This window comes from Gouania willdenowi, chromosome 7 (assembly GCF_900634775.1).
Source record: "Gouania willdenowi chromosome 7, fGouWil2.1, whole genome shotgun sequence".
NCBI lineage: Eukaryota > Metazoa > Chordata > Actinopteri > Blenniiformes > Gobiesocidae > Gouania > Gouania willdenowi.
The window spans coordinates 21,265,050-21,283,505 of NC_041050.1; the positions used below are offsets into that span (position 1 = coordinate 21,265,050).

General features: G+C 41.7%; 1 pseudogene; it reads left to right on the forward strand.

Annotated features, from left to right (window-relative positions):
* The first annotated feature begins 250 nt into the window (after window positions 1–250).
* On the forward strand, window positions 251–3,512 carry LOC114466694 (ras GTPase-activating protein-binding protein 1 pseudogene; annotated as a pseudogene).
* Window positions 3,513–18,456: the final 14,944 nt, after the last annotated feature.

An 18,456-nucleotide genomic window follows, 5' to 3' on the forward strand; every position in this document is an offset into this window, starting at 1 on the left:
TTCGTAGATACACTGATGACAGCCAGATTTGGACATAGCAGCTTTGTGTACATTTAAAACTGCATAGAATGAATTGGTTGCCTTGGAAACCATTTGTTGACAGTTTCACAAAGGCTGCTTTGAAGTTTTTCATTGAGCTGCTTCTGCTTTCATCTTTAGTCATTCTACAGCACAGATAAACTCTCAAAACAACACAACTTTTTGAAGCCAACATTTCTACAGAATTTTCTACAGAAATAGTTTCAGGAATATGGACTCATCTGCTCCTCAACAGTCTTTTCAAGACATCATTGAGACAAAAACATTCCCAGCCAAATTGTGGAATCTGGTGAATGACCCGGCCAACAATGCTATTTTCTGGGACAGCAGGGGTGAGATAGTCATCATTAACCAGTTCCTCTTAGAGAAGGAGGTCCTGTCCCAAGGGTGTGAGATCTCACACAGACACTTCAAATCCTTCCACCGCCAGCTCAACCTCTATGGCTTCAAGAAGCTTCGGTCCAAGGTCATTAAGGGGGGATGTAAATACTTTCAGAACCCCAAATTCAAAAGGGAACACCCTGAACTTCTTCACAAGATGACAAGAAAACCAGTCAAAAACAGGGTCAATGCTGTGGACAACCAGAAGAGGACTCAACAGCTTCCAGACCAAAATCAGCAGGGTGGTGAAGGCAGTAATCCTACCTGCTCATCAGATCAACCTGCTGTTCACTATCAGCTTGGGCAGTATTTACCTGATTTTCACCAACAGCACCTTGAGTGTTCCACTCAGTCGTTTTCTCACACTGGTTTTTATCAGTCAACACAGTATTTGATCCCATCTGGATTGGAGGAATCCACCCAGGTTCTGACCCCAGGAGAAACCTCGGAGCTGACGCTTGACGATTCAGACATGGAATTATTGTTAAAAATTGCAAATGAGATGATGCAATGTTATTCTCCCATCAACTGCCCAGTCCAGGTCACTGATGAGGTTAAAAAAACATGAACTGTCAGAGGACCATGTTTCACCATGGGAGGTGAGGTCATCGTGCCCAGCACATGACTGAGCCCATAGGTTTTTGTGGTCAACATTTAACATGTTTTTTTTTGTTGTTCTATATTTTTATTATGAGAGGAAGTCATTAAATGAAGTGAACATATACTATCATTACTGGTCTTTTTTAAAAAAAAACAATATGTGAAACAAAGTGGTATAATTTTCTCTTGTATGACATTACTGTATCTTTGCTTCAATATGAAAAGGAGAAAAAACAAACAAAAACCTGAATTGTCCAAAAATGGACGCCATTTTTCTCAGGACTTGTGTCCATTTAAAAAATCAGAACGATCAAATACATCACATTAAAGAGTTGTTTTGTAAAATGTATCAATATCTAAAACTTGCAGTGTGAGTAAATTATTATTAAATTATTAAATATAAAATTTGGTTGATTTTATAGTGATGCTTAATTTAATGTGACAGTGTGCTTCTCCGACTCCGACAACATTTTTCCAGTTGATCAGTGTGAACTACTGCAGTGTCGTCTGTGGCACATACACAAATGTCAGTGAGTGGATGGCCTTTCTGGAGAATATTACAAAGCATTTAAAAAAGAGCTGACTCCACTTCTGCATAAGGTCTATAACGATGCACTCTCAGAAGGTGTTCCCCCTTTTTCATGGTCTTTAACTTAAAAAACATACAAAATAATTGGGGTGCACTGCTAACAAACATAATGTTACCACCACCAGATGGGACTGTCAGCTCCTGAATCAGCATTAAAACCTAGGATTAAAATGGAGCAGGAATACACAACAATATACACAGTCTGCCGTATAGCGGCTTAGCACCAATCATATAAAGAAAAGACGAGTGTGAGCAGAGCACACTAGGAAACACAAACTTAAAGACGTGCAGGCAGCAGGTCTCTGATGCACTGTAATGGCCAGCAGGCCTTAAACAGTGTATTCACAGGCAGGCCACGCCCAACGTTCACGCCACAAAGCAGCAGCCTTATTATTAAAACTAAATGTGGATTGTTACGATCATGCCTCGATTGTTAAAGATGGATTAATATACATGGTTCCTTTTTTAACTAATTTCAACTTAATCTAAATCTAACAACAAACAATGTACGTAAACAGAGACAAAACTGATATAATCCAGACAGTAAGATTAACACTAAAAGGACAGTTTTGTACTACAAAATTTGCTACATAGCAGTTGATGTCCAAAACCTCCCACTCCAGATGACCTGCTCTATTTGATGCTTCTCATGTGAGCTTCAAGTGCATCCTGATATTTCAATTTACTGTAAAAGAACAAAAACACAAAAGAAAAAAAAAACTGACTGATAAGCTGTTAAAATCTGTCACGTTCACGGAGGTTTGGTCTCCAACGGACGGTCAGAGATCCAGAAGCGGGTGACGGAGCTCAGCCTCAGGGACTGTAACAACAGGATTCGTCACATGGACGCCCGCTTCACGTTGAGCGAGGGCATAGTGGTGCAGGTGATGGGGGAGCAGTCCAATAACATGCAGCCCATGAGGAGGTTCATGCAGACCTTCTTTCTGGCTCCTGAGGGAACAGTCGCAAACAAATTCTATATTCACAACAATGTGTTCAAGTACCAGGACGAGGTGTACGGGGACTCGCTCCCAGCGTCAAGAATCCCCCCTCACGTGGTTAAAGCCCCGCCCACAACACAACCCAGAGTGGAGGTAAAGTGTGAGTCTCAGAACTCCACAGAGAGACCTCAGAGACAGCAGAAAGATGGAGAACCAAGGCCCAACAATCCAACGGTGGTGCACCGCGGCCCCCGACCAGTACGTGAGGGGCAGAGCGGTAAGTCTGAGGGTCCAAGGATGGTTCGTTATCCTGACGCTCATCAGGTGTTCAGAGGAGACCTGGCGTTCCAGGCTGCAGCCCCCAGACTCTGGAATGGTCTGCCCCAGTCTCTCCGGGAGATGAACTGCGTGGACACTTTTAAAAAACATTTGAAGACTTCGCTTTTCAAAAAAGCTTTTAGTTAACAAGATTTTATTTTAAATTTTTACTGCCCTTTTATGATGCTACACATGTGATGTAAATGTATGTTTATTGTTTCTGTGTACAGCACTTTGTGATTTTATCTGCGAAAAGCGCTTTATAAATAAATACTTACTTACTTACTTACTTACTTCGTAGGAAATATTCCTCACGAAGTGAAAAAGACAGAACTGATGGAGTTCTTTGAATGGTTCGGCACAGTCCTTGAGTTGATGATCATCAGTGGAGGAAAACATCCAAACTTTGGTTTTGTGGTGTTTGACAATTCTGAACCGGTCCAGAAGATCCTCAGCAGCAGACCAATTTGGCTGTTTGACGACGTGCGTCTGAATGTCGAGAAGAAAAAAACGCGTGAAGTCAAGCGCAGCGATGCTCGTCCTCGCCCTAGAGCACCCTGAGGGGGCGGAGTCAGAGGCCCCCTGACCCTAGGGGGAGAACCAACAAACCCAGCTTTGGCTCTGGGCATGCGGTGGTGGCCTAGTGAGCGTTTCTCTGCCCCCAAGCAGTGAAACCACGCCCTCTCCCAAAGCCCCACCCACTGTGTATCTGGACGTTTGCCTCACGCTGAACTCAAATCAACCTAAAGATTCAAATATTGGTTGAAAACTAATTGAACTGTGGTCTGTGGTCAGTGAACTTTGAATAAAAACTAACAAAAACAAACACGACTCGTAACATTGTGTACTGCCTGGAAAGCCTTTTCAGAGGGCTTGAATCAAAGATTTGAACAATAATAATAATAATAATCATAATAGTAGGGCACATGTCATTGTTAAACACAGCTCTTTGTGCTGCTCAGGTCACATTTTTCAACTTGCGACTGACACTTAACGACATCCTTCATGACACCTTATTCATGCTAATGACAGATATTAACAGCCCACTTGAAGAAAACTTCAAGTAAAGTGTTACAAACAATCCAACGTTGAAATCAAATACAGAAAAATTTAGCTTTTTTTAAAAAAATTTTTTTAACTTTTTTCTTTACTACTGCTCATTTTCTACATTACTTGCAAAATTTAAACATAGGGCTGTTTCTTTATTAGTACACAACTTAAAATACAGATTTTAACAGCTTATCAGTCAGTTTTGTTTTTCTTTTGTGTTTTTGTTCTTTTACAGTAAATTGAAATATCAGGATGCACTTGAAGCTCACATGAGAAGCATCAAATAGAGCAGGTCATCTGGAGTGGGAGGTTTTGGACATCAATTGCTATTTAGCAAATTTTGTAGTACAAGTGCATTTACTGCACTTTAATGCACGGTATATGAAATGAGATACATACCTGTTTGAAAATATTCTTCCAGGGATTTGCTAAGCATCTTGCGACTGACACTTAACGACGAGGAGCAAACACGATCGGTTTAATGCTGCATGAGGAGACTACGTCACTTCCTACACAAAAACTAAAATTCTGCTGTGATATTTTCAATGTAAACGACCGTAAGACATTTAAAAATATTGTTATAGTATATATGTAACTCTTTTAACCCTGAAAGTGTTTAAGTGGTGGCCATGATAAAGAGTGTCTGAGCTCTCTTTAAGCTAAGTGTGAGGGAAATGACAAGCTTCTCCTTCACTGAAACAAGATGGAAGCAAAATGTGTTTGGTGGTTTTATTTTGAAAAGTTAAGATGCTGGAATTTCTGTTAGCGTTACTTCCAGGTTGGCTTTCTTCAAAGAGCGCACACTTGATGAAGGCTGGGAACACCTGACACCAATGATGTGAATTGGAAGATACCATGTTAGGAAGGGGTTCTACTTTAGTTAGTTATCTTTATTAAAGATGTAATAGTTATTTTGTGATCTTTGTTAATGATTAATTTAAAATGCTTAACTTAAATATATACTTTAAGTGTAGTCATTAGTTTGATTCTTGGTTTTTTTTCTGTTTAATTAATTAAGGCAAAATGGTACATCTGGGCTGGGTGGGAATAAATAGAGGTGAGCCACATGTTTTCAGGAGGAGTTGCCAGAGTGCTGTTTGAATGCTCTGTTGTATGGTTGAGCTGCACTGTAAAAATGCATTAAAGAAAAAAGGCTGAGCGCTGCCAAAATGGACTATTGCTGTTTTTTCTCCACAACAACTCTCATACCGCTCGTAGTCACTCCCAAGTAGAGGTTTAACACCAGCTAAACCCTACACTAAGGAAAAAAGGCTCAATGCTTCCTTTATAACCTCCTTTAGCCTAGGAAACACTGATACATCCTTTACCAAAGGAGATGAGATAATGCTGACCCACAATTTATTGCAGTGACATTTAAAGGGACATGCACACTTGAGCGCTGACAAGTAACAGAGATCATGTAAGTTACCAATGCAATAATATGAACAACTTTAAATAAATAATCTAAAACCCATTTATTATTATATGTAGACATATTATCAGATTATATAGTTTACCTTCAGTTCCTCATAGCCTGGTAACCTCTTTTCCTTTGATTTACATTCAAACCTGTGATTTATGACATATCAGTGGAAAGTGTTAGAAATTAGCTTTTAATCCATTTTAGGAAATGTGGAGTTTTTTCACCACGACAGACGTCAATAACCTTCACCACCGTCAGATTATTACGTCACCTAGTGGAAGTGTGTCTGATTGTCAAAACAAACGTGATGGCCTTTTCCTAACTCCTCTTCTAACACCTTTCCTTAACCCTGTGATGTCATCTACGAAGGTTAAGGAAAAGTGGATAGGAAAGGAGATAGGAGGGACTATTAGCATGCAGACAAGAGCCTCAAAAGACAGGAAGTGACTTTAAAGGGGACACATCATGCTAAATCCACTTTTTTAGCCCTTAAATGCATTTTGTTGTATATTTAGAGGGCTTAGAAGTACAGAAAAAATCAAATTAGTCTCTTAAGGTGCTCCATTGATATCTTTATATTCTATTTTGGTCATATTTTTCAATCTGTTTCAATTTTTCTATTCTCTATTATGTTTTTTGAACTATTACATCACAGTATTTGCAGCGGAACTGCCAAATTAGGACATCGACTCCAGGCCCAACACTTCGAGCAATCTGCCATTTTTATTTCTCACTGTGATTTTGTAGTCCAAGCTCAAGGATGCCGAAGTTACGAGAGGATAAGTCAAAATGTTCGGTTGTTGGATGTAGTAACCCACACACTTCATTACACCGTCTCCCAGCATCAGAACCTTTTCAAAGTACCTGGTTGAGTTTTATTTTTTATGAAAATGTACCCACATCTGTGGGTAAGGTCATTTTCGTGTGCACAAAGCACTTCAGGGATGACTGCTTCATCAACCGCCGCCAGGATAAAGAAGAATTTGCCGAAAGACTTTGTCTGATTGAGAGTTCAATTCCTTCTATCTTTGGAGCCGAACAGAGCACTTCGGTAAGCTGTAAATAACGCTAAAAAGTGTGATGATAAGACGTCCCTGTCATTGTTTTGTTAGCATTAGCAGTTGCACCGTCTTCATATGTTAGCGCTGTGTGCTCGTTTTAGATCCTTGATGATATGGCCTACGTGATTTAATTTAAGTCTAAAGTTTTCATTAGTCATTTCGCCGTTTTTGTCTCCAAAAAGACTATTAAAATGCATTTTGTGACGTTAGCTTGGCGCTAGCGTTAGCTCAATGCTTGTGTTAGCTCACTTGTTAGGGTTCTGCAGGTTCATCATCTTCATTTTCATCTCGCTCCGCCGGGTCCGACTCTGGCTCGAACATGTAAGGTTGGATGGACAAGTCTTCCGTTGTTGACATTTTACAAATAACCTCTGAATAAAAAGTTTATGCGCCGCTACATAGCCGTATCTCTTCTATCAAACTACAAAAATGGCCGAGCAGGGTGGAGTTGAACCGAGTGTCACCTGAGGAGGGGGCAGGGTATGAAGTGTCTCATTTGCATTTAAAGAGACCGCACCAAAACGAGTTGCTCTCAGAAGCACATCAGAAAAGGGGTAGAAAAGGGGTGGAGCTATAATAATGAGGAATTCAGACCCAAGCATTGCAGTTCCGCTTTATATAGACCACAACTGTATGATTTATATCTAAAAAGAAAGGATTTAAAACCATGATATGTCCCCTTTAAAGCTCTTTTTGCTGAGATTTGCGAGCGTCTCTCCACTTCTGGGTTTTTCTTCTTCGTCTGTTTTAATGGTGACGCTTCAGTGTTTTTCTTCTTCTAATTTGTACGTTGCATTTCCAGAAGCAAGACCCTGACGTGTCGTGTATGAACGTACAGTGTGAGAACATGCATAGTGAGCTGTGAACATTCGTGCTCTGCACATGAGTCGCACAGTTTGAGCTGGAGCTGAGTGCAATGATTGAAAAAAATCGCACAGTGTATTACAGACTTAAACAAAACCATCAAGGAGGCCAGAACTAAGTACTTTTCAAAACTGATTGCATCCAACAAAAGGAATCCTAACGTCCTGTTTGACACTATTAACTCCATTGTAGCCACTATGGCTATTCCTGTGCTCTGTAAGGAAGACAGCAGTGACTTTTCCGGGACATGAAAGATAAAATCCAACCACTTCCTTTGTGAAGCCCAACTCCAACTGAACCTCCCTCCCAAATGTGATCCTCTTTTAATCCTGTGTGCCTAGAAGACTTCTCTACACTAGTGGATAAAATGTAATTCTCCTCCAGTTCTGTAGATGAACGTCCATTTAAGCTCTTTGTAAATGCCTTTGACAGAATTGGACATGGGTGACAAAAATGTTTATTTGTCGCTCTCCAGGCGTGTTTTCTAGCTTGTTCAAGCACGCTATTGTGGAACCGAAACTCAAAAAACCCAGTCTGGACCAATCAGACCACATTCTAAACTTCTGTTCAGTGGTTTCATTGCAACTCTCATTATTTCTGAAGTTGCATAACATCTATGAAACGTTTCAATCAGGGTTCCGTAAATCCCACTCTACAGAGACTGCACTTTTAAAAGTGTCCAGTGACATCCTGATGTCTGCAGACTCAGGGAGATGCACAGTGTTGGTTCTATTGGACCTCTCCTCAGCCATTGACATAGTGGACCACCTGATTCTAATGAACAGGTTACCCGAGTGGTAGAGCTTTCAGTGTGTCTGTCAACTATATAATGTCAGTCGAACAATCTGCTGTGCGATGAGCCCCAAGGCTCTGTTTTGGGACCTCTCCTCTTTTTGCGGTATGTTCTCCCTCTCGGTCAAATAAGCCAGCAGTTCAGTGATGTATCCTATCATCTATTTGCTGATGATCTCCAGTTGTACTGTTCATTTAAGACCTCCGAGGTCCACAAACTGAGTTCCTTAATCAACTGTCTCACACAAGTGAAGCAGTGGTTAAGTGATAATGGTCTTCAACGAAACTCTGCTAAAACTGAGACACTTATTGCCCCAGATAGTCAGTGCAACTCCCACTATCAAACAGCACTTTCCTTTCCTTTCCTCCAAAACAAAACTGAGGAATTTAGGGGTGATCTTTGACGAGTCCTTGTCACTGGAGCAACACTGTAGACAGCTGGTTAAGAGCTGCTCTTTTCAGTTGCGTAATATCGCCAGGCTCAGGTCCATGAAGTCTAGAGAAGAGCTCAAAATGATTATTCATGCTTTTGTGTCCTCGCGCCTGGACTACTGCAACAGCCTCTTCACGTGTCTCAATAAAAAAAAAAGCTGGTTCGGTTGCAGTCAGTCCAAACTCAGCTGTGAGACTTATGACTAGCACCAAAAGGATGGCCCACATGACCCCTGTGTGGAAATCTCTTCACTGGCTCCCTGTTGAATTCAAATGTTAGTGATAGCCTTTCGCAACCCCTACATGGTCAGGCCCCCTCTTACATTTCTGAACTTATTAAACCCTACAACTCCACTCGGAGCTTGAGGTCGTCAAGGCAGAACTTGTTGATGGTTCCACGTACCTGCTTTAAAACCCAGGGAGCTCAATCATTCAAAGCTACTGCGCCTCGACTTTGGAATGAACTCCCACTCGACTTGTGCTCCCTGGACTACGTGGATATCTTCAAAAAGCGCCTGAAAACACATTTGTTTGTTATAACATTCTAGTCCAACCGACTCACACTGCCATTGACTGTCTGCTTGTTATGTTTCTTTTTTTATGATGTTTTCCTATTTGTTTTATTACTGTGAAGCACTGTGTGACTGTCTGTGAAAAGTGCTGTACAAATAAAGTTTACTTTACTTTACTTAATACCGTTTAATAAAATATGCTTGTAGAACAGTTGGATAAAGGATATCACACTGGAAGTTGTGCTGTTGTGTTGAATAAATAGCACTGGTGTGGTTATCTACAACCCAATCACACTAGTTTACGTAATAATGTACATCATTTGTAATTAAAAAAAAATCTCTCTTTCTGAAAACAACAGACCCTACAGGAGCCCCTCCCCCTCCAACTTATTACAGCAATTATATTACGAAAAAGAGCATTTGGTTTTTAGTTTTTTTTGTAAATTACCATTAATACTATACATCATTCGAAATAACTTTTTCAAATATCTCTAACACTGCCATGTAGTGGCAACTTGATACAGTTGATGCATGTGTTGGCATGAGGAAACATTGATGTAGAGAAGCATCATCTCCTTTGTGAATGAACCAGACTGAAGGAGTTGGAGAAAAGCCAATAGGTGGCAGCACAGATGTTATCAGTGGTAGTTGGTCCAATTAAAGTATATATCAATCATCTCTAAAGTAATCAACATTAGCTGATACTGAATAAATTGTCTAGTGAAATTATTTCACTTCAAAAACCAAAGAGTCTAAAATCTGAATATCTCTCATAGCAATTAATTTATAACATGTCTGTAATCTTTCAACATTTGCAGGTTGCTTTAAGACAATGTTATGATTACAAAGAGAAAATCTGTAATGCTCCTTGTACAGGAGTGTTTTGCAAATAAATATTTAAAAAAACACGCCAAAAAACCCAGATGCATTAGTTTATTTGACCATTACACTATTAATTACCTTCTGCATCTTGGAGATAGTCCCTCCAGAAAGTATGGACCACCTCCTCAGCAGCTTTCTTGTTGCTCCTTCTGGAGAGAGAAGAATGCTGAAAAGATCATCCACCTGGTCAGTGTTTGGTTTATAGCATAACAGGGGTCAATAGATGTCTGGATGTGGCAGTATTTGGTCCAGAACCCCAAGACTTTTTAGTCCTTCACTGAATCTGTACAAACGTGGAATTTTGTCCAACCCACACTTGTACACTTTAAATTGTCCCCAAGTTTTAGACAAACAAAATACATTTAGTGAAGCTAGTCTTACAGCTTGTTAGATCAATCTCAAAGGGAGTAATAATCATTTTAAATGGACCCTGTGGATGACCTGAAACGTGACAATGTACCAGTAGAGCCCTGTCCCTATGGACCCCATAGGCCTCAGACATCCTGCAATGTGGTATAGCAAAGGTGTATTTGATTTCTCAGGGTCCTCAACAGCTACTAATAAGTTCTTGTGATGCTAGGTATCTGAAAATGCAACTATTAGTAAGTTATTAGTAAAAACCCAGACACAAGTGGTCTGTACGCCACAGAATGTCTAGAGGTTCCGTAATAGTTCATGGCAGTGCAGGTTTTATTCCACACATTGTTCTGGACAGATTCTCTGAGGACCAATCAGGAGCTATTGGCTGCACCTGTGATGTTCTCCCTCAGCTGACTCCAATCAGTAGCTCATAGTCTGTATAAGAGGTGGGGGAGGCATAGCTTTTGGTCAGTTGAATGTGTGCGCGAATAGAGGGTCAACACTAGGGTTGGGCATTGTTTGGATTTTAATAATTCTGATTCTCATTTGGTGGTTAAATTAATCTGTGCCCACACAAATAAAATCTGTATTTTCTTCTAGAATAGTGTTTTTCCTCTGTTAAAAAAAAGATTCTTTATGTCAGTATATGTTTTAAAGCTATAGGGAGCCATTGCAAAAGAGTCACAGGTTGCAGACCCCTTATTTAGTTAAATGATGTGGGAAAGTCAAAGTGAGTCAGGTCACACAGAGAGGAGAGGGTGAACAATTAACCACCTGCACCTGTGCTGCCTTCACTGAACCTGGGATTTTCTGCTTCCTGCTAATGGTTGAATATATTATAGTGTAAAGAGGAGACTTTGATAAAGAAGTGTTTTAGATCAAACTAGTTCAGCTCTTTCTGATCAATCTAAGCACTCTTCTAACCTGGATATCAGGGATCATATGTTAGGGTTTCCTATAGAGACTCTATTTTCCCACACTCTCTTGGGGAAAGTGAATGCACCTCATAATGAAGTGCAGAGCAGCTGATGGAGAAGCTGTGAGATGTTACAGAAGCTGAGCTAACATGCTAATGAACCCTTGTACACTCCCTTTAATATTGTAGTTACTGGTATTCTCATTGTATTATTATTATGTAATTTCCCTTCAGAGATCAATATCATGATTATATTCTTTTATCTTAGTGTTGTTATTACTATTATTATTAATGCTTTTTTAGTAAAGAATGACACATACCACTGATTTAAATTAATTTCACAAAACATTTGAAACAAATTCAGTTTTTGCATTAAAAATCATTTAAAGTACTGTGACATTTGGCAAAAGGAGAATGAAAAGACAAACACTTCTGCATTGCATATAATATCAAGTAAAAAAAGAGAGAGAGACTGTAAACAGTCATAAAGAAGTGTGAGTGTTAGAATTATATAGTTGCAATCATAAGGAGAATTAATATGTATTGCTGACAAACACTTTCCTATTTCTATTTCTAGTGCTTCAATCCCTCACATCCTCCATCACTTACCAGCTGACATCAGACCAGTCCTCCAGATGAGCTGCTCTGGTCCTGAGTTTAACTGACTCTGTGGTTTTAAAGCATCCTTGTTGTTCTGCTGGTTCTCCTTCACTGAGTTCTAATCACTGCTGGTCACATGGAAAGTTTAGAATCTATTCACATGGTCCAACCTGTGTAACTAGCACATCTATACTGTAGCTCTACCACCACCTCCTGGCTCAATATAGATACTACATTTACCTGCACCAGCCAGCATGTCTCGTTGTAGCTGTTAGACATAAATGGAGCTACGGCCGGTTCTATACAGAACGTCGGGAGACACCGCAACATCCACTGGCCCATCTGCTACTGGACGGCGTGTCTAACATTCTGAAGCTAGGTGAGGAAATGAAAGTGACAAACTAATAAACATTAGTTTTTCTCATCAATTGAGCAAATGGAAATATGAGTAATGTAAATCTCAATTTGCCATTTGTTCTTACCTGAGACGTGTGTAGGCAGGCTGTGGAGATCTCCCCGAATTCTGGTACTGTTTGATTTGACTGGTGCCCAAGTCGCAGTGAATCTGCAGACATTTGAGAAAATTAGGTTAAATAACATATAAACAGGAGACAAGGGGCATAAAGGAATTGTGTGACATGTGCCACGACAAGGCAACGGGACAGATTTAGTCAGTCAAAATGCAGTAGACGGAACTATGGTAGCTATAAAACGTTTGGAGAACACCTGATTGAATACATTTCTGAGGGTGGGAAATGTAAATGTAATCAATTAGAGAGTTCTTGTCTGTGGTAGACTCTGTGACCAATTGCGTGTAGCCTCTGGACGGTAATGCATCTCTGATGCTTTTTGTGCCTGGTGAAAGGAGGTCTTTGTTATTGTTTTTTCACTTACTCGGGGAGGCAGGGAGGCGAGCCCACAGTGGGCTCTCGCCGGGCGCGACCCGCTGTGGGGACAGTTGCAGGTGGGGAGTTTGACTGGGGAGGTACACCTGTCAAACGGTAAGGCAGGTGTCCTAATGCGCCTGTTGACATAGGCAAACAGCTTCTTGGAAACAATGGAGAGCTCGTCGATGAGTATTTCGACGTATGACAAGACTGCTCTCAGTTCATCGAGTGTATTGCCAAGGCCCTGGTACGGCGGCTCCAGTGACCTCGGAAGCTTGAGGACAGAGTGTAACGTTTTGTCCGCAATGTTGAAGGCTGCCGTGCCCGTGAAGGCAGTCAGCAGCCCGGTGGGCTGGGATATGTCGGCTCTGTTTTGGAATTTGGGGAGCTCCCGCAGAAGCCTTGTCGCTTCCTCATAAATGCACTTGATGACGTGGCATTTGCCGCATCCAGCTCCGCCAGAAACAAAGTAGTGGAATGGTTTTGGATCCTGGCCCCACACGCGCCAAAGGCACCATTGTTTTATGGTGTAGAAGCACGACTGGGTCTCGTTCAGACTCTGAAATATCTTGCGGACAAAGTCTGGACTCAACCGAGGAGCCTCGATTCGGAGAACTGATTCTCTACTATCCAAGATTACAAAGTGTGGTACTGTATCTTCTCCCTGCTCCTCTGGGATATATTTGCGGAGCTCGAGACACACGTTGTGGTCCACCTCAACCTCGGGTGCTAACGTGTTCCAAGCGTTGACAAGCAAACCTGCATTTTTAAATGCCTTGTTCAGTCCTGCACCGCGCCCTTTTTTACCGCCTCATGTTTCAGTCCATGATATGTTGGACCACACGCGCACCTTTGTATAACTCTTCGTATGTGGGGTGATTCTCGTTCTTGAATTTGTCATCAGATCTGTGCGGGAGGTACAGCTTCAGCTGTCGTCTGAAGTGCTTCTCTGGAGCCTTGGTCTCCGAGTAGCGGGTGTATCGGATGACTGCAGGTTTGCCAGCTGTCCTCTTTGCGATTAAACCTTTGTCGTCCAGAAGGGCAATGCTTTCTCGATGTAGTTGCTGATCGTAGACTATCCTGTATTCCGATGCAAACTCAGCCAAGCACATATGCTCAAATTCCGAACTCTTAGGTCTGTACAGGTACCTGTCGGGTACCCCCAGCATCCAGATCTCATCAGACTCGGAAGCCATCTTCTTCAGTCGACTCATGGGAAGACTCATCTTCAGGGCATTGTCGTTGGTGTTAAAGAAGATAATGGCCTGCGAGTTGCAGTTCAGTTCAGTTTATCAGCCATTTTCAGTATGAAAACCACATTGGAAAAAAATGTACAAGGAGCTCAAAGTGCAGTCAACATCTAAAAAGACATTTCACAACAAAAAACAAACAATCAATTAAACAATGCCACTAAAAATGCTATAATGTAAAATACCAGGAGCCAAGGCCTCCTGGGCACTTACTTCTCTGTGCTTCGCGTAGGCTTGCATGATTTTCTTCATTTCGTCGGCCTGGTTAACGTTCAATTCCCTTGTCGCCTTGAGTCATCTCGTGCTCCGGCTTGGTGATATACGAGAGAGCAGCAATAGTCGTCAAGGACGTACTAAATGTCCATGTTGGCGTTCCAGGCGCGGAGTAGATCTGGGTTGTAAGAGTTGACCCAGCAGTCGTTCGGATGCTGCTTTAACATGACCACGCTCCTATTTGTCAGATTTTCCACACAAATCATGTACTTCTCACGCTCCAAGCTGCAAATTTCTGAAAAGGTGTCGAAGGAGGCCTTCGGATCCGAGAGGAGGTCCCTCACGTGTTTGAGCTTGTCCTTGGCTTCTTTTTGCCGCCTTTGGATCAGTTCTTTCTGTGCCTTTCTCTGGTCTTCCTGAACTTGGCCCTCTTCTTCCCGCAAATTCAAAGGGCACAACTCTGTGATCCAGGTGATGTCAAACGGCATCTTGGGGAAACCATATCGACACGTCACATTTCCCTTCTTGCATGACAACAAGTGGCTTTTGCTGTGAACCTGAACCTCAGAGACATTTTTGTTGAGCTCCGGTTTGGTCTCGGCGTCAGGCATCTGGCAGGAAATGTAACGGTCAATGACAAGCCTTGCCATAGACTGGAGCGTCTTTGACCCACACGAGCATGTGAATGTGTAGGCTTCATCGGGCCTGGAATTCCACTCAATAAAAGTAATCCTTCACCTCGCCGATGGGCTGCACAGGTGACAGGATCAGGTTTAACATTAAAGCATCCACATGCTTTTCATACATGCGCATGGCTGTGACTGGGTTGCTGTGCAGAATGTCCCACTTGGCTTTCCAATCCAACTCTGAAACGTCTCCAAGGGTTTCACTATGCTGAGCTTTGATGACATCAATGACTTCAGGCCATCTCATCTCAGCCGCAGAAAAAGTCAAAAAAAAGGGTTGGTTTGCCTAGTTGCCTCAGCATGCCATGCAGGTCTTTCAAGCTCATGTGTCAATAGGCGGGCCTGCCTCTATGAGGTTGCATGAATTGTTTGGCCTTTTTGGTCTGAATTATCCTCTCCACCTGCTCTTTGTCCTGGAGCATCGAGTTTTTGACGACGCGCCCATCTTTAGTGTGGGTCTTCCCTTTGCTCATTTGAATGAACGTGCTACCTCTTGCGATGTTGGTCTCCGTTACAAACTGCACAAAGAAAAGATAGCTTTGGTCCTCAGCAAACTGTGTGTCTGCTCCAAAAAGCCTGGCATAGAAATACTGGCTTGGTGAAAGTTTGATAGGTCGATCTTCGTCCAGCATGTTCTCTCCGGTGGGAAACACCATGGCTTCCAGTTTAAAAATGAGGAAAAAGCCAATGGGTATGTTGTCTTGAGCTCGAGCAATGCTGAAAATGTTGTCACCGTAGGAAAGAATTTTCTGTGAAATATCTGGCGGTTGCATGCAGGTGTCCAGAGCATGACCAGGTTTTAGATCCTACTGCTGTTGGGTGTTTTTTTTTGGCCTGCTGTAGTTCAGTGGAGCTGTCACAAGCTCCAGGATGTCCTCTCCCCACTGTGCAGCATTCGCAATGTCTTGCTGCAAGTCTCCGTCATGGGCAGACTGGTCAAGGACTGTTTCAGCCTGGTTGGGCTCAGCGTAGCTGCCTGGCACTTCCAGCATTTTCTGGTCAAGCATGCCGTCTTCTCCCCACTGTGCAGCATCTGCATGGTCATCGTGGAGGAGGTTTTGGAATGCGGCCTCCTCGTCGATGGTCACGTCGGCGTACTGAGTGCTGCTCTTTGAGTTTTTATAGGGCTGCCAACACATTCTTCATGTTGATGGTTTAGAAGTGCTGGTAGCCTTTGAAACAAATGTGACACTTTAATTTCACCTGCAGTAGCTGTGCTTTGGTGCGGGGATGTGGAAGACTGTTGACAACGCTTTCCACCTCTGATGGAACACACATGACAGCTCCGTAGACTGCTTGCTGTTGTCCTTTTGGCAATGCAATAATCTTGGCGAATAGGATAATTTTTGCAATGAGTTGTTTTTCTAGCATGTTGAGTTGTGCCAACTCCAAATTGTTGGCTACTGCATGTGTGGGGATCCTCCCACTGCTGAGGTGGCTGTCGCAGTTGTGGCAGATCCACTCCTTCAGTCTCAGATGGCAGAACAGGGGGAGGAGCACTCGGTGTGACAGATGTGCACGTAGCTTCCGGTGGAGCTTGCTTCTGCCACTTGACCTTTGGCAGAGTATTTGTCTCTGTTTCTGAATCAAGTCAAGCCATGTAACATTGTCCTGTGGCAGACAGTGTAGACAGACAAGACTGTTGACAACCATCCCTGACTGATGGTTTCACGGATTGCTGTAATTGCTGCTGCCATGAGTGAATTGAGAACTGGCTGGCCAGGGGTTCTGAGATGTTGATATTTCCTCTTGATGCTCAGTCCTCTCTGCAATTTCAGATGCAGGTGAAAGCCAGCATCGGTGGTCAATCTGCGTTTTCTGAGCAGGCTACAGTGTCGGATATGATGTCGCCTGAACTCTGGCTCCAACTTGTATTTCAGGACAAGGTACTCTTTTTGTCGGCTCTGGAAAGCTGGATCTATCTTGTATCTTTTTTGGAAGTGTTCTTGCATTTTGATATTGACCTTATTTTCGCTTGGCTGTGTCCACGAAACACCACTTTGTCTGTTAGTGCTTGTTGCTGACAGGCTCTTCTCATGGCTTATTGCCTCCGGTCTTTGCTAAGTTCAGAGAACTTAATTGCTGCTTGTGGGACAGATGAGGAGTCTTTAACGTCCTCCATTATCTTGTATAAGACAACTGTTTCACTGTCTGCCGGCAATACAGGGAGAGCAGGTTGCAACACTTCATCTTAAACATCAATTTCCGCAGATTTTTGAGGATGTTCAGTGGGGCTGTCGGTGTGAAAAGAAACTGGGACAAACTCGTAACTAGCAGAGTCTCCACAATCTCTGAAGTGTGCGTGGAGGTGGTCAGCTAGGTCACTGATTTCTGCCAAAGTCATGACGATCGCCCTTCCTTGAAGTGGGTAAACCTCTTTGGTTTCTGAAGTGGGGATCGAACACATACCGGAGTTGTCACGGCAAACAGCGATGCACTCCGGCATGATGACACTCTAGCTGGGTGGCAAGCGGAAGCCATCACTGCCATTTACTGTATCAGGGCTGGACACTTTGGCTTTGAGGGTGCCACACCTGATGTCACCATTGCTGACATTAGACAAATGTCTGTCTGTGAGGACTTGCTTTGACATCTCTTCCACTGCAAGCTGATTGCTCCGGAAGGTGTTGTCGTGAATCAGCTGCTGTTTGACTCCTACATACAGTGAATCTCCCTGAGCCAGGACTCTATCGAGTGCAGTACTGGTGAACTGACAATCCTCACTCTGGTATGTCAGGAATGTCCGTGCATTACAGGTGCACTGATGGTTGGGTGAGAAGTCCTTGTACCTTTTGTCATTTTGAGAATGACTCGTATGGACTGACTCCACCCACTGAGTCTCATTACTGGTTTTATCCTGAAACAATGTTAAAAATTGAGCTTTAATTATTTTTTCAAAGGGCTTTGTTTTTCTGTAATATAGCATGTTTCTTCAGTTAAATTATTTTCTTTAAGTTTATATTATTTTTGTAGTGATACTAGTAATTGAATTATTCAGCGATTCATTATTTTAGAAATTATTGCATCTAATTTCAATACTGACTTATGAATAATTCATACAAAAAAAATATATATATATATATATAATAAATCAATTATAATACTTAATATACATGCACACCCACATATGTATGATTTTAATAATATGTAATTAAATATGTACTATGCATGTTATATTTATTACTTTAAAAACGTTCTGAAGTACAATTAGCAATGTATTAAATTAGTCAAAATGTAATATATCAATTATATTGAATAATATGGAATTATTTTTAGTGTCATTATCACTACCATATATTAAATTATAATAATCATATATAATTACAGAAATTATTTCCATTATTTATTTCGAAGCATTCAAATAATTTCCTTCTGGGATTAATAAAATATTTCTGATTCTGAAATGTAGTATTTTTATGTTTAGGATTAGTGAGCGCTGCTGTAAATAATCAAGCATGGGTTCCCAAAAAGTTTTCTTGTTTTAATTGATCACTTTTGGCATTAGTGAAAAAAGTATTTATTATTATTAATGTTATTTATTACTGTCATTATTATTACTATAATTGCCAGTACCCTATATTGAACTATTTTGTTATGGATTTTAAAGGGCCCCTTACACTGGTTCTACACATTTTCTCCAATTTGAAAGCATAAAGATTT